Genomic DNA, 18,047 nt, shown 5'->3' on the forward strand with positions numbered 1-18,047 from the left:
ATAGGTTACATATTCAAAAGAAAAGGAAACATACTTTCAAACATAAATACTTATGCACTCACTCAACTTTATGTTGATACTCTCTTTTCAAATTACTTGTATTCTCAGCGAATCAGTAGACATATACTCCCCGAGCTTTTAAGAATATGGAGCTATTTTGAGTCATATCTTCTGGATTTTGATACAACTATTTTGGTGTCAATATATAGTGATTGAACACATGTAAAACTTATACTTTTTAATGTAATGGTTGTTTGTACTTTGATTACTATGATGCATGTATTGTGATACTACAAATGAAGTCATCCACCCCCGGACATTTCCACCATCTGGTTTGGGGGTGTGACATGATCCCACCCCCTGCATGGGCATTTGACAAGTAGTTAATTATTATTCGACATTATAAATTTCCCCATCATCAGGATTTTAGATATCATTATTTTCTCCATCGTAAGACAACTCATCAAATGAATGAATATAAAGTTGTTAACGAAGAATGCCACCAATCCCACCAAGACCTCTACAAAAATTAAACCCCTCTTGAGATTTGTTTGTGACAAACTCAAGCTTACATCCAAAAGTTTTTTACTCATTAAAAAACCACTCAATCAGAGACATATTTTCCTCAACTACAAGTTCAGCATCGCTGACTGAATCCCTAAAATTACTCCCATAATTCTGTTGTTCCTTGTTTATATACTTTATAATAATTTTACCTGAAGAATTGTTTCATAGAACATACCGATTAATTTCAAGATTTTCCCAAACAAGTAGTGTTTCCATAGCACCCATGTGTAAAGCTTCGAAAGTTTCATCAATACCAATGGTCCCTCTATCCTTATTTATCTCCTCAAAATACTTCCCAATCAAACGCTTCTCCTGAAGCAACTTCACATTGGCAAGAATCTCAGAGCACAACCTAATAGCTTGATTGAAACCATTCTCACACCCGTAATAGACATCAACAACATTCAAGATTTTCTCCTGAAGACGAGGGTTAAACAAATCAGATTGACTGAGCTCAGTCTTGAAATCAGCGCATCCAATAAGTATAAGTCCAGAAGCATTAGGTTGATTAGTAGCTTGATTCATATAAAACGGTGTTGCAAGCTCTGCTATCTTCCTTACATAGTTGTGATGTTTCTCCATACGAAAATGATCAAATCGCAGAGCTGATTGTCCTCCTCTTCAATCATGTTTCTTTGGCAACTCAAAAGTATACTTGTGTAGAACCTCCTTAGTATCGCCACTTACTGTCCTAAAAGGGTACCATTACCATCCATAACAATAAAACCAAACTTCTAAATGTTGTTACCAGAGTCATATGTTGCCATCGAACTTAATTTTCTTGCCTGCCAATAGCAGTGACAAATATAATAAATGGAAAAGATGACGCAATTGCCAAAAGAATGTGGTGTGAAAGGAATATAAACATTTGATGATGATGATGATGAACACTTCAACTTCAACTATTTTTTTGAATGTTACAACTTCAAAGATGATTAATTGATTTAATTCTTTGATGCTTATGAATTGGTACTATCAAAATATATTCGACTGTGCTTTATAGAAATCGATTATTAGTCTATTTTAAGAAGATAATTGTGTTGTGATTTGGGCCACTTTTGATGCCGATGTAGTTGCGATTTGAAATGACAATGCTTTATGAATCTATAAAGTAGTGATATGGACAACTATCGAAGATTTTCATGCGATTTTGTTGGGTTCAAAACAAATCAGTAGAGGCCAAATCTGGATGTAGCCTTCCATTAAGGAGTATCATCTTTGTAAAGGAATATCTATGTTACCTTGTTACCCATCATTTTAACACTGTGTATATTTTTGTAATAGGCCTTAGGCCTTCTTTGTGTTGTATTTATTCCTTGTTATTGTAATTATTTAGTTGAATGAAGAAATATCAATTACCATTACATAGATTTAATCCACAACCCCTACCTAAACTCCCTCTAATCTTCTTCATCATCTCTCTCTTTTTTCCAACCATGTTCAGCTATTGCTATCTATCAAACCCTAATAGTTGGCTACACTGCAAATACACCACTGTCCCTTGCCAAATCCTACAACCAACATCATAACCTACGTCCCTGTTCTCCTCGGCCTTGAACATCTCAACTACAATGTGTGGTGTGAGCTATCCGCCACTCATTGTGTTGGTTTTGACATCATTATCACATCAACGACACACACGATGCTCTAAACACGTAACCTACTGAATCGAAATGCGCGCAAAGTTGACTCTATGGTTCCATTTCACGATGTATCCTACAAACTATTCTAAAGAAGGATGCCACAACTTGTTGGGTCAAAAATATGGTTTATACTTTGCTTTTCTAGGAAAATATATTTTTATGTAATGTTGTATATGTTTGCGGTTTATGTGTATGGCCGTACACGTGTGTACGGCCGCACACCCTGTGTACGACCGTACACAGGGTGTGCGGCTGTACACATGTGTATGGCTGGAGGTCCATATAAATAGAGGAGTGCATGTGGGAGTGTACGGTAGAGGAAAAGAAGAGAGAAGAGAGCATCTTGTAGAGAGAGAAAGTTAGAGAGAAGAAGTGTGTGTGAGAGAGAATCTATTGTAAGGAGCATCATTCATATGGAATACATCATTAGATACATCTTCTTCTTCTTCTACTTCTCTTCTAATTGATCTGACATCATTCAATTGATTGGGATTCCACACCATCAATTGGATTTGATTGATACACAAGCAATTTTGGGGACTTACAATTGGTATCAGAGCTTGGTTGTATCAATCAATTTTGTCAGATCTGGAGCTTATTTGATCTTATTTTGAAAATAGAATAGCGGTTTTGGATAGATCTTGCAAAAATAAGGGGGGTTACTTCTTTGCATTTTTCATAAAAACGAGTTTTTGTGCGGTCACGGTGTACGCCTCGGAGTGTACGGCTCGGTCTCGCCTCGGATTCTCGGCTCAGCTGCTTTGCTCTCGCATCAACAGAGCCTTCGGCTCGCACTTGGCTCACCTCGCAAGCAGCAACCTCGCTCAGCAGCCTTCGCATAAAAGAGGGAAACGAAGTTGAGGTGCCAGGGATCGAACCCTGGACCTCCCGGTCATTAACAAGTGCGCCTTAACCAACTCGCCTACGAAGCTCTTTGTTTCATTCTTCCGAAATTTAACATATAACTCGTGATTTTCGAACCTAATTTCGCATTTTTGACAAAATCAACCCAAAAATCAATTTTCTTTATTTTTAAAATCATTTTTCAACCTAAAAATTTTAGTTTTTAAATTTTAACTTTTAATTTTGACTTTTTAGTTAAAATTTTAACTTTGACTTTTAAAAGTTGACCTTTGACTTTAAATTTTGACTTTCTCATTTGACTTTTAATTTTTCAAAATTGGCTTTTCGGTTTGACTTTTAAGTTTGACTTTTCAAGTCTGACTTTTGAGTTTGACTTTTTAAATTTGACTTTTAAGGTTGACTTTCTTGGTTTTTAAGTCAAAGGGAAATTAAAAAAATATAAAAAAAAAATTAAAAAATATATATATATATATATATATATATATATATATATATATATATATATAAAATAAAAAAAAAAATGAGTTCCACATCAATTCCGGTAAATGAAGTTTCATGTATCCATCTTGTAAAGCTACGATTGAATTTCTTCGCTAATAAATTGATTTGCTAAAAAGGGAAAATGAGGACCTTAAATATGAAGACTATACTCTAAGGAAAGGTCAGAAACCTTTAAAAGCACAATTAGAGGCCAAGACAATGGACTTTAGGAAATTACAAGAAGATTACATCAACAAGTGTGAAAATTATGATCACATTAAACACAAACTTGCTGCTGTAACTGAAGAACTTGACGCTTTAAAAATTAAGTGTGGAAAAACATATATTAGTTTCAAAAATTATACTGCATCAAGTAAGACAGTCGAGTCCTTAGTAGAAAATCAATTGAGTTTTAAAGTTAATCAAACCAAGGGTCTAGGGTATCACAGTGTGCCACCTCCTTTTAATCACAATTATAACCCACCCTTTGAGACCAATGAGGAAGAAATGCCTGCTCAGTATGGCCAAACCCCTGCTCCAGATTCACTTAAGACTGAACAATCAAGGCCAACTGAGGATGTTGAGATGAACGATACTAATGATTCTACTTCTTGTGCAGGTAAAGTAGCAGAGGACGAGAACAAGGAGAACACCATTGAACAAACCAACATCTCCTTGAACTCTGAATTTGTTGCTTCGAACTCAGTTGCTTCTGATCAACCTGCTGTTGGGAAATACAGGCCACCATTTCAAGTGAAACGGCCAACCTGTTGCAACTGTGCGTGTGGGAACAATCAGAAACAAGGCAAAGACACGCCACCAGGGGCAGGAAGAAACAACTTCATAGTGAAGAAAAAGACATCTTTTCACTGTGGAAAACCTGGACACATTGGCCGAAACTGTCCAAATCGCGCATATGTTCCCTACTACGCACATGGCTGGCAGAAAACGCCAAGAGGGAGATTTTCCAAGAGAAACCCCTCAAGGTCACAATCACAAAATGGTGACTGGAATGCCAACAAGGACAAGAGTTCAACACCCAAGGCCAAGAAATCAAATCCCAAGGTCTAGAAGGGAATGTCGACCAAGAATCCAAATCCAAGAGATACTCCTGTGAAGTCAAAATCAAAATCATCTCAACGGCCGACATCAAGTTCAAAAGCAAGTGTTAAGCCACCCATCAGATCGAAAAAGAAATGGGTTAAACCCAACTACAAATGGGTTCCAAAGGCTCACTCTCCCAAATCAGCTAATGACTCTAATATTTTTACATCTTCTGTTTGTGATAAGAAGGATATGTCATGGGAGAGAGTATCGTGCAAAGATGATAAAGGTCGACCCAGTTTCAAAATGGACTGGGTTCCAAAGACCAACTGATCCCGCTCTGTGTCGAAGCAGCTATGGAGGCATATCATCAGACTTCGGTTTGTTGGTAATGGCTGTTCCTGGCACATAATAGGGGATATCTCTCAACTGTACAACATTCAGACATTTGTTTGAGAGTATGTGTCCTTTGAGGGAAGAGAAGAAAGGAAGTGATCACTCACGGGGTTTGTGCTTAATGACATGAAGAATTTTCGGATCTGTTCTGAGATTATGCGTGTTGTTCTCAGACCTTCTGGATGCAAATTCAATCGGTGACTTACGGTTTAAGTGTTCTTCTCTATACTCCTAAATTTTTTGTCTTAAGATGATTCGCTTTAAAGACAAATTTTTGTTTTAGGATAGTTTAAATTTGCGCATTTACTTTCGTTTCTCTCCTATGCACAAATTTAGGGGGAGAAATAAAAACAAAACAAAAATTAGAAAATTTAAAAAAAAAATCAAAAAAAAAATATAACATGTTGGTTATGGAATGTGCTTGAGGGAGATGTTTTGGGAAGTGATATGATAATGTGATAACAGGCAACCTGAGTTTGCGTAACGTACCCAAAGTTGAAGGGTCTATGCTCTGGTTTGATGTGTCGGTAGGCACGAAAGATTCTAAACGGACTTGACTAGGTGCAGATGAACTTAAGGAATCTAGAGACTTGATAAATCTTGACCTAGTTAGTTCCTTTTAGCCTGACAATACGACGCTTGGATAGATTGAGTAGGGAGATATATATATATATATATATATATATATATATATATATATATGTGAATCTACTTGTCACATTAAATGAACCCGTATCTGGAACCGTGGTTTAACTTTTCCTCGATGTGCGGATTTTGTCCTTAATTCCGGTATTGATGGGGCGATTGGTAAATTCCGATGAATTAGGTCTGTAGAAAATTATTTTCTTTCTTTCTTACTGTTAGTCATATATTGCCTCCTCTGCGTGATTGGAAGAGATCCGACCTGGACTGCAACATATGCAAATCTATTTCTCTGCATATTGTATCTATGAAATTCTTCTTATTTGTTAGTCATATGTTGTCTCCTTTGAGTGATTAACAATCCGACCTGGTACACAACATTTGCAACCTTCTACTTCTCAACCTCTCTAAAAACTATAAGTGATAATAATCTACATCCATCTTCTCTCTTAATGATTGTCTGCTCACCCGATGTAAGGAGTACTCTGGAAGTCTTTGATTATTGGGGCATATCAGGAAGTGGGAAACATGTTCCAATACAATTAAAATTGAACACTCAAAGATTGTCTATAGATCTCGCTGCTCAATTTAGGTGGACAACAATATCCCTGGTTGTCGTCAGCTGAATGGTCCTTAAGATATAGTATATAGAAACTTAGGATCAGATATAATATCTAGGAACTTAGGATCACATTGTCTTGTCACTTATAGTATGTCCTAATTTTGTCACAATTTTTCGTGTTTAAGTGGACAACAATACCGACGATCGACCAGACAAAGACGTGAAGATAGAAGGTACCGACAAGCAGATAAAGGTTGTCTAAAAACTTTGATCCCAAATCATCCTTAAAGTTATATATCATTTTACTTTTGTTAAATTTGTTCATAGTTTTCCTCTATGTACAAATTTTAGGGGGAGAATTAAAAAGAATTCAAAAATCAAACAAAAATTAGAAAATTAAAATCCAAAATTAGTGTTATTTCTTGTTCAAAAAAATCAGAAAATCAGAAAATCCAAAAATATTTTTGTTTCTATTTTTATTTTGTGTGTTAATTTTTCTTTTAGTTTTGTTTTGTCTTGAAAACTGATTTCAGGTATAGATAAGACTCATGAAGTTTGTGTTGAAGATTTCTGAGCCAAGGCTTCATCCGTGAGCATCGAAGAATTCGCATTCGAAGGAGCAAGAAATGAAGATTATTCTTTCGACATTCAATCCTTCAACCCCAGAAGCAAGGTGAAGCTGAAATTGAAGAATATGTGACAGATTGCATTGAATCCTTCTCGATCAGTCTGCTGCTATCTTTGTACCTGCTGAAGTGATCTAGAAGATTATTTCTCTCTGATAGTTCTCTCTAAAAATTCTGAAGCTGAAAGCGCTATCTTTCAAGAATCAGTACATCAAGCCTCCTCACCCAATCAATTTGAAGACTAATGCTGAAGCCAAGCTCCCAACAAAGATTAACAAGAAAATCCAGCTACTTTTTAGGGGGAGCTTGTTGGGTCAATTAGAAAAGAAAGCTATAAACCAAGGGGGAGATTGTTGGGTCAAAAATATGGTTTATACTTTGCTTTTCTAGGAAAATATATTTTTATGTAATGTTGTATATGATTGCGGTTTGTGTGTACGGCCACACACCATGTGTATCGCCATACACAGTGTGTGCGGCTGTACACATGTGTATGGCTGGAGGTCCATATAAATAGAGGAGTGCATGTGGGATTGTACGGTAGAGGAAAAGAAGAGAAAAGAGAGCATCTTGTAGAGAGAGAAAGTTAGAGAGAAGAAGTGTGTGTGAGAGATAATCTATTGTAAGGAGCATCATTCATATTGAATAGATCATTAGATTCATCTTCTTCTTCTTCTTCTCTTTCTCTTCTATTTGATCTGACATCATCCAATTGATTGGGATTCCACACCATCAATTGGATCTGATTGATACACAAGCAATTTTGGGGACTTACACAACTGAAGATGTATGGCTTAGCCTCGAGAAACTTTTATGGGACATCAAAGAAATGAAGCTCTTCAACTTGATCGGAAGCTCCTATCGATTTTCATGGGAGACCTCTTTGCTTGTGAGTATTGAATGGATATCAAATGTATATCCAATCTCCTTAAATGTATCGATCAACCAATATTCGAAAAAAATCTTTTCATCTACACCATCAACAACCTATCAAGTAGTTTTGAGTAGGATGCAAGCATCACCTGACATTGTTCCCTTATTCCTTGTTATGAGAGAAGATCGAAGCATGAGGAGCAACACATGAATCAGACTCGATCCATTGTTCCGTCTCATCATGCTCACATGTCATCACTTGTTGCCTTTCATGTCAATAACAACATTTCGCAACAAGGAAATCAAGTTCACCATAATGATACATGGGCTAGAACAATAGTTGTCATCCACAACCACCTTTACCCACAAAAACCAGACCTATTATGGTTGGATTTACATCCCTCTATCGGATTAGGACATAATCAACAATTACCATGATGAAAGGAAATGGAATAAAAAGAGTGAAAAGACATAAAATGAAAATGAAGTTAGACTTTTAATAAAGGCCGTTTAGGCCGGAGGAAGTGCTAAAAGTGTTCTCAATCCCTTTTGCCACATCAACGTCACATTAGCACCACATCAATTTTAATATATATATATATATATATATATATATATATATATATATATATATATATATATTTAAGAGTTTTTTATTTAACTAAACTTAATTAAAAGTCTAAAAACATATATGATAAAAGAAGTCTTTGTTCGAAAATTCATGTCCAAATCATCTACGAGATCCATGATGAGATCAACGTTTTGAAATTCGTAAATATTTTTTTATGTCACACCCCCAAACCAGAACGGTGGAATCATTCAAGGCCGGATGACTTCATTTAGTATCGTAACAATTGAATACATAGCAATGAAAGCAATACAACCATCACATATATAATTTAAAAGTTTACATTGTTTGAATGGTACTTGTTTCAAAAGAAATTACAATATAACGTTTAAAATGAAATTAAACTAACGCTGTAGCGTCCCTTCTTCAAAAGCTGCAGTTAACCTATATTACTGAATCCCTAAGAAATACATGTGGTTTTGAAAGAGTAGGTCAGCATTTAAGCTGGTGAGTTCATAAGTATTTAGTGACAATGTTTATATGAAAAAGAATTAAAATGGTTTGTTCATGTGAAATGTTCCAAGAAAATCCCATATTTTCTACTATAGTAGATGGTAGTTTGATTGTTCCAAAACTGTAATGCAATAGTGATTTTCATGCCTAAAATAGTAGTTTTATGTGTAAATCATTAAGGCATTTCAAAAACCCCATTAATTTAATGTGTTTTTAATACTCCATGAGAGTCTTATAACCATGCTACTTGACCAGGATGCCTATATCAACGTTCTTCAGGCGTTGGAAAGTTATGACGTTTGTCACCTCAGGCCTGCTGGCCTAGCCGTAGCTAACAACTTAGGTGTGGGATGGTCAATCCCGTATAGATCTATACACAAGTATCACGCTCCCCCTACAAGGGATTATGGTATATAATACACGACTTAAAATGCATACTCGAAAGTACGTGAAATGTCTCACAAAATTTAGTATAAAACAGATTTACGTATGAAAATGTCCATTTGTTCTTGTATATGAAAATATCTCTTTGATATAGTGTTCCTAGTATGTAAATGTTCATGATTTTCTCGTAAACTATATCTATTATAGTTTTCAAAGTGTGTTTCGTTCATATAGTAAACCCTAGTGTAATGCTCACTCGTTATGTAAAGTATAACACGTAAAGTGACATAACTGATCACATATACTTAATGTAAAAATGGAGTATTCAATTCGTATATATATATATATATATATATATATATATATATATATATATATATATATATATATATATATATATATATATATATATAAACACGTTTTATTTCCAAGAGACAAGGTGTTATCAAAAATATATCTTTCATACGAGTATTCTTTCCGACTAAGGGCATCAGCTACTACATTCGATTTTCCTGGATGATAGCGAATCTCGCATTCGTAGTCATTCAGTAGTAAAACCCATCGTCTCTGCCTCATGTTGAGTTCTTTTTGGTTAAGGATGTGCTGAAGGCTCTTGTGATCGGTGAAGATCGTGCATTTCGTGCCATAAAGATAGTGTCTCCAGATTTTTAGCGCGAAAACAACTACTCCTAGTTCAAGATTGTGGGTAGTATAGTTGACTTCGTGCGTCTTGAGTTGTCTTGAGGCGTAAGCGATGACCTTACCTCGTTGCATTAGTACGCATCCAAGACCTTGGTTAGATGCATCACAGTAGACTACGAAGTCTTCTATTCCTTCTGGCAAGGACAATATAGGTGCGCTGCATAGTGCTTGCTTAAGCATATGAGATGCAGCATCTTGTTTTCCTTCCCAATTGAAAGTTAGACCCTTCTGTGTCAGGGTGGTGAGTGGTTTAGCAATCTTCGAGAATTTTGTATAAATCTACGGTAATAGCCAGTAAGGCCAAAGTATTGTCGAATTTCCGTTGGGGTTCTTGGAGCTAACCAGTTCTCAATTGCTTTGATTTTGGAAGGGTCCACGTGTATTTCGTCTTTGCTAACCACGTACCTTAGAAAATCTACCTTCCGAATCCAAAATTCGCACTTGGAAAATTTAGCGTATAGCTTCTCTTTTCTTAGCGTTTCCAAAACTTGTCGGAGGTGTTGACTATGATCCTCTTTATTCTTTGAATAAATGAGTATATCGTCTATGAACACGGTCACAAATTTGTCCAAGAATGAACAACACACTCGGTTCATTAAGTCCATGAACACTGCCGGTGCGTTTGTTAATCCAAACGGCATCACTACAAACTCGTAGTGACCATAACGAGTTCGAAAAGCTGTTTTGGGAACATCTCCTTCCAAGACTCGTAGTTGGTGATACCTGGATCTTAAGTCGATCTTTGAGAAATAACTCGCTCCTTGGAGTTGGTCGAACAAGTTGTCAATGTGTGGTAGCAAGTATCGGTTATTGATAGTAAGCTTGTTAAGTTCCCGGTAATCAATGCACATGCAGAAAGATCCATCCTTCTTCTTTACGAACAAGATCGATGCTCCCTAAGGTGAGAAGCTTGGCCTGATGAACCCTTTGTTGAGCAGTTCGTTTAATTGGCTGGATAATTCTTGCATCTCAGAGGGCGCCAGAGGATACGATGACTTAGCTACTGGGGTAGCTCCGGGAATTAAATCGATTCTGAACTCGACTTGTCGTTCTGGTGGGACTCCTGGGAGATCTTCAGGGAAGATATCGAGAAAATTGCAGACATCTGGAATGTCTTTGATGCTCTTCGTTTCTTTTTCCTTATCAACCACGTGGGCTAAGAAGGCATAGTACTCCTTACGTAGGTATTTCTGGGCTTTGACGCAAGAGATGATTTGTAAATTGGTACCGGGCTTGTCACCATAAATGACAAGAGTTTCGCCGCTTGGCAGGTTTTGGCGAATGGTCCTTTCATGAAAAAGAATATCGGCATGGTGTAGGCTCAACCAATCCATACCGATGATGAAAGCAAAGCTCTTTATAGTGATCGGCATTAGGTCGATTTGAAACGAATGGTCGTTTAGAGTTAGTGTGCAGCCTATGTAGATTTCATTCGTGCTTTCTGTTCTACCGTTTGCCATTTCTACTGTGAATATCTTATTGAGTGATTTAGGGTTTTTTTTTAGTATATGCTTGAATTTATGACTCACGAAACTCATCTCCACACCACAATCAAAGAGTATACATGCATAAGCGTTATTGAAGAGAAATGTACTTGTAACCACCGTGGGATCAGCTATTGCTTCGTTCTGTCCTATTGCCAGCACTCTTCCTGTGTCGCCAACATTCCTTGCCTTAGGGCAGTCTCTCTTGTAGTGTCCAGCCTCACCGCATCCATAACATGCATGGCCTACATTGGCTCCTTGGACTTGGGTGATTGGTTGTGCTGGTGCTCTATAAAAACGGGCAGTATGCCCTTTTTTGTTGCAGTTCTTGCAATGCATCTCCCGACAATTTCCTATGTGATGGAAATTGCATTTGCTGCATTTCGGCAGGTTTCCAGCATATGGGTTTGCGGGTGTAGTGGTAATTGGTGCAGCAGTGGGGGCAGTAGCGACATGGACTGCCACAACCTGTTGTTTCTTGGAAGGTTCCTGCGAAGGTTGACTCTTCCTTTTGTTCCAGAACCTCTTTTTGTTGTTGTTGTTGCTGCTTCCTCTGGGTTGTTCCGGTGCGGTAGTTGCAAAGTTTTGGTAGACCCCATGGTCTACGAGAGCTTGTGCCAACTATTTGGCGCTATCGAAGGTGATTGCTTTGGAAGCTAGAATACTTCCTCGAATCGGGGGTGATAGTCCCCAGATGTACCTTTCGATCTTCTTACTCTCTAGAGAAACTATTCCAGAGCAAAGGATTGCCAAATCACTGAACCTGTTGGTATAGGTCGTGATATCTGAGCCTACCATGGTAAGGCCCCAAAGTTCATGTTCGAGCTTTTGCAATTTGCCCCGTGGACAGTACTCTTGCAGTAAGATTTGTTTTAGGTTTTCCCAGCCCATAGAGTTAGCCACTACTAGCATTAGTGACTTGACATGGCCATTCCACCATGTCAGAGCTCTCTCAGAGAAAGTACAGGCAGCGAACTTCACTTTGTTCCTTTCTAGACAATAGCAAATTTCGAACACCGCTTCAGTTTTCTCTATCCACTGTGATAGAGCCATTATTCCTACGGCCCCATTAAAAGTAATGGGTTTGCTATTCATGAAATCTTTGTATCTACAATCCCCTGGGCGACCTTGATGTTGGCCATTTGTAGAACTATTTACTCCCCCACCAAACCCATTGTTGCTCATTTGGACCATTGTCGATGTTACTGCAGCCGTTACAGCAGCTATCAATGCGGCATTTTCCATTGTGGGAGGGGGTGGTGGTGGAGGTGGTGCGTTGTTGACACGTCATGTAGATCTACGGGGCGACATTGTGCTGATAAAGAAATAGAATGAAGATCATAAGTTTTTTTTTGTGTTAATAATTTGTCATTTTTATCGATTTATAAATTTGACTGAACTACCCATGGTTTAGAGTTTGACTCATATTAAAAGTTTTCACAGTGTTAGATAACTTATGAATCTGAGTGGTAGTCAAAGATTTTACACACAACGGAATTTCTTCATATATATTAAACACATGTCGAGTTACATTTGGAGTTAGGAAAATTTTTGACCCTTCTAAGGATCTCCGATATAGAAGTTAAAGAAAAGTAACACTTTTAGCTAAGTTCCTATTCTATAACAAAATTTTGGGATTTAGCAAGCACAACTTGCGACGTAGGTTGCGCTTGGGGCTTGACTCCGCGTCTGATTGCTTTGCTTCCATAAGACGCCTATAGAAGGCGGCTTGCTGTTCCCTCATCTCTGCGAGGGCTGCAATCATTTGTGCTTGGAATGCGTCGGTGCGGAGATGGGTGTCATCCTGCAACCTATCCAGTTGACGGATGTCGGAAGTGTGAACTTGTACTTCCATGTTGACTTCACGAAGTCGGTTTGCTTGGACCCCGGATTGATAGGACTGGTTGGCTAGTTTGCCCACCATGACCGGGAGTGCTCAGTCGGCTGAACCTCCATCCCTGATGTCGTAGAAGTCCTGACACATACAGTAGGGAGGACGTATCCCATGTTGTTGGCTCCAATGGTGGAGGTGACTTCCCCAAACGGGTGTCGGTCCCTGAAAGTTCCTCCTAATAGCGGGAGGTTGAGCGGCTGGAGGGTCGACTACTTCTGGTTCTGAGTCCGTCCCAGAGTCATCCCCTTCCTCCAACTCGATAGGCTCTTCATCCTTTTCGGGATCCTCCTCTACCCGTCCTCCATTGCCCTGGTTCGGGTAGTAAGGGTCCCCTGGTGGGTGGAATCCAGCCATTTGACTATACGAGAATAGGGTTATAAGAATTGAACAAAATTTGAAAATATGAAACACCACACATGTCGATTAAACTATTGCGTGCACCAAATACACCTATAGTATTTAAATATGTATGTTTGATACTAGTGTTTATTTTGGTAAGTTTTGACTTGTTGCTCACTACGACCATTCCTCGACATACGTTAGTCCAATCTCGGATAAATATAGTTGATCAGGCTATATTCGTCCCAAATTCGATTACGTATATCGAGGACTAATCGTAGTGTCCAACTTGTCTTAATACTTCTTGTATAGTTCTAACCATGAAAATATATCGTTGTATGCATGTATTTGTACTTTTACGACCCAAAATAATCTAAATTAAATGAAACAAGGTTTTAGGTGTAAAAACGTTTTCTCAGAGAGCTTGAGTCCCTATGCATTTATAGTTTTTATCTCTTATGTGGTTCGATATATTGAAACGACCCAAAAATTTCGTTTTTAATACCATCAAAACTATAATCAGAGTATCATATAAATAAACCATGCGTGATATGTCCCAAAAGATAACAAAGTACTGTGCGGAAAATGTAACATGCTATATCCAAAACAACAACTAGATCAAATCCAAACTAAAGCTGAAACGGTGGTGTGTGCGATGCCGTCATCCAGAGCTCTTCCCTTTGCTTGCGGAAGTACCTGAAATCAAAACTGAAACTGTAAGCACGAAGCTTAGTGAGCTCCCCCAACTTACCACATACCATACAACAACATATAAACACATATTGGGCCTTGCCCACTGCATCGGGTCGGGACCCGGAAAACTGCATCGGACCGAAGTCCGGAACTGACTGGGACCTTGTCCCCTGCATCGGACCGAAGTCCGGAACTAACTGCATCGGATCGAAGTCCGGAACTGACTGCATCGGACCGAAGTCCGGAACTAACTGCATCGGACCGAAGTCCGGAACTGACTGCATCGGACCGAAGTCCGGAACTAACTGGGACCGTGTCCCCTACATCGGACCGAGGTCCGGGACTGACTGCACATAGCATAGCATATCATAACAATTTATACTGCATACTGCATCGGGCCGTGGCCCGGAACATAAACACATACACATAGCACATAAAACATGTCTGAACCACGAAGGCATCAAACATACTAACTACTACATCGGACCGAAGTCCGGAAACCACTATTAACTGGACGGGCCGGCATTGTGGCCTTAGACCAGTCCCTACGGGAAGGAAACTCACCTCGTAAGCTAGCGGATGAGGGTGCGGCTCGGAAAGCTAACGGCTGCTGCTCCTGAATCTCCTCGGCTACAAATCCATAACACACTCGATCAATCACTAGCACTACACTCAGGGTAAAATGACTCTTTTACCCTTGGTCAAAGTTGACTTACTCAGGGCTGACTCGCTGAGTCGGGATACCCGACTCGCCGAGTCCTAGACTCTCCGTTCAACTCTTACCTGCTGTTACTCGTCGAGTGTGGCATCGACTCGACGAGTACCCTCTGGATCCAAGAACTCAGATGATCTTCATCCGACTCGCCGAGTCAGATGAACAGACTCGACGAGTTGTTCTTAATCCTCAAGGAGATTGCCTTGGACTCGCCGAGTTGTATGAACAAACTCGCCGAGTCCCTCCATCACTGAGTCTACTCTTAACTCGCTGAGTCCACTCTCTAACTCACCTCGTCCACTCGACACTGAAGGAACTGAAGAACTCGGGACTCGCGACCGGACTCGTCGAGTCGTTCTTCCGACTCGCCGAGTCGCCGCCATGCAACACATTTTTACTCGATTTCTCTTAAATCCAACACATGCAAATGATAGATCTGGGTCCAATAAGCTGCTTTACCACGTAAAGTTTCCAACTTTACGTGCACAACTACATGATTGAGGGAAATAAGACTAAAATATGCACAATAAGGGTAGATCCATGGCTAACATGCAATGTAACCCCAAAAAGGCAGTGGATCTGGACTCTACAACACCCCAACACTCAGATCTAAAGATATTTCGGCTTAACAACACATTCAAGCAAGCATAAAGCTTGGAACAAGCATCAAATAGCCCTTAAAAGAGTTCTAATGGAAGTTTAAGCATGAAACCAGAAGGGAACTCCGAAAATACCTCAATAAGTTCACCCTTGACCTTGGATCTTGGCACTAGAACACGTTTCCTTGCTTCCTTCTTCTTCTCCTTCTTCACTCCTTCACAAAATGGGACAAGATCACATATAAGCTCACAAAAGGAAGGTTTAGGGTTTCTCACAGTGCTCTCAGGGGGAAAGTGACGAGATGGAGGCTATAATGGGGTTTAAATAGTGAGCAAACCCGGGGAGTTAGGGTTTCACTCAGACGGACGGACTCGCCGAGTCCAGGATATGGACTCGCCGAGTCGCCGGCTCCCGCGTGCACAAGATGCGCGACCCGACTCGGCGAGTCAGGCTAGAACTCGCCGAGTCCCTCTTGAAAACTTAGCCCAAAATCAAATTAATTAACATACCGGAAACGGGTCGTTACAATTCTCCCCCACTTGTTTCAGACTTCGTCCTCGAAGTCTGCTACGGCTGGATCTGCGAATAACTCCGGGTAGTGCGTTCTCATTTCTTCTTCAGCCTCCCATGTCCACTCAGACCCCTTCCGATGCTGCCACTGCACCTTTACCAGCTGAATTACCTTGTTCCTCAAGGTCTTGGTCTTCCGTTCCAAAATTGCTATCGGCTTCTCGATATAATTCAAGCCGCTATCGACCTGGATATCCTCCAAGGGAACGACCGCTGTCTCGTCCACTAGACACTTCCTCAACTGCGACACGTGGAAGGTGTTGTGTATCAAACTGAGCTCCTCAGGAAGATCTAACCGGTAAGCAACCCGACCCACCCGGGCCAAAACCCTGAAAGGACCAATAAATCTGGGGCCCAATTTGCCCCTCTTCCGGAATCTGATGACACCTTTCCAAGGTGAGACTTTCAGAAGAACCATGTCTCCTACCTGGAACTCCAAGTCTGAACGCCTCTTGTCGGCGTAGCTCTTCTGCCGACTCTGCGCAGTCTGCAGTCTACTACGGACCTGCTGGATCAGTTCCGTCGTCTTGAGCACCACTTCAGTGCTCCCCATAACCCGCTGACCGACCTCGCCCCAACAAATCGGGGTCCTGCACTTCCTGCCATATAACATCTCAAAAGGAGGTCGATCAATGCTCGCATGATAGCTGTTGTTATACGAGAATTCCGCTAAGGGAAGATACGTATCCCAACAGCCCCCAAAATCCAGAACGCATGCCCTAAGCATGTCCTCGAGAGTCTGAATCGTCCTCTCGCTCTGCCCGTCAGTCTGAGGATGAAAAGCGGTGCTGAAATGGAGACGAGTACCCATCTCGTCGTGAAACCGCTTCCAGAATCTGGACGTGAAGCGAACATCTCGGTCCGACACTACCGATACCGGCACTCCATGACGTGCCACAATCTCTCGCACATAGATATCGGCTAACCTTTCCGCTGATATACTCTCCTGGATCGGGATAAAATGGGCACTCTTCGTCAACCGATCCACCACTACCCATATCGAATCTACTCCACGTGCGGTCCTGGGAAGTTTGGTGATAAAATCCATGGTGATGTCCTCCCATTTCCACACGGGAATATCCAACGGCTGCATCTTGCCGTGAGGTCTCTGGTGCTCCGCCTTGACCTTTCGGCAGGTCAGGCACCTCTCAACGTGCCAAGCGACGTCCCGCTTCATGCAGGGCCACCAATAATCAGGTCGAAGATCCCGATACATCTTCGTCGCCCCTGGATGGATAGAAAATCGAGACTTATGAGCCTCGTCCATCAATACCTGCCGTACCCCACCCCAGTACGGTACCCACACCCTACCATGAAGCGTCATCAAACCCCGACTGTCGCAGTCGAACGAAGCTACTCGGCCCACTATCCTCTCGCACTTCTGCCTCTCCTCCTTGAGACCCTCCATCTGAGCCTCCTTGATCCGCTCCAACAAAGGAGTGATTACCGTCATCCTCATACACAAATCCCTGATAAGGGCCGCCGACACCTTGCGGCTCAGGGCATCGGCCACCACGTTGGCCTTCCCTGGATGATACAGGATCTCACAGTCATAGTCCTTTAGCACGTCCAACCATCTCCTCTGTCTCATATTCAAACTAGGCTGATCCATAAGGTATCGCAAACTCTTGTGGTCAGTGTAGATAGTACAGCGGACCCCATACAGATAATGTCTCCAAATCTTGAGGGCAAATACAACTGCCCCCAGCTCCAAGTCATGGGTAGGATAGTTAGCCTCGTGAGGCTTCAACTGTCTCGAGGCATAAGCCACCACGTGACCTCGCTGCATCAACACTGCTCCCATACCTGTGATCGAAGCATCACAATAGACCACGAAATCCTCAACACCCTCTGGCAAGGTGAGGATCGGAGCCTCGCACAATCTCTG

At 40.6% G+C, this 18,047-nt stretch overlaps 1 pseudogene; it reads right to left on the reverse strand.

The window, feature by feature from the left end:
• Window positions 1-426: 426 nt before the first annotated feature.
• LOC111888722 (eukaryotic peptide chain release factor subunit 1-3-like) lies at window positions 427-12,593 on the reverse strand (annotated as a pseudogene).
• Window positions 12,594-18,047: the final 5,454 nt, after the last annotated feature.

This window comes from Lactuca sativa, chromosome 2 (genome assembly GCF_002870075.4).
Source record: "Lactuca sativa cultivar Salinas chromosome 2, Lsat_Salinas_v11, whole genome shotgun sequence".
Lineage (NCBI taxonomy): Eukaryota > Viridiplantae > Streptophyta > Magnoliopsida > Asterales > Asteraceae > Lactuca > Lactuca sativa.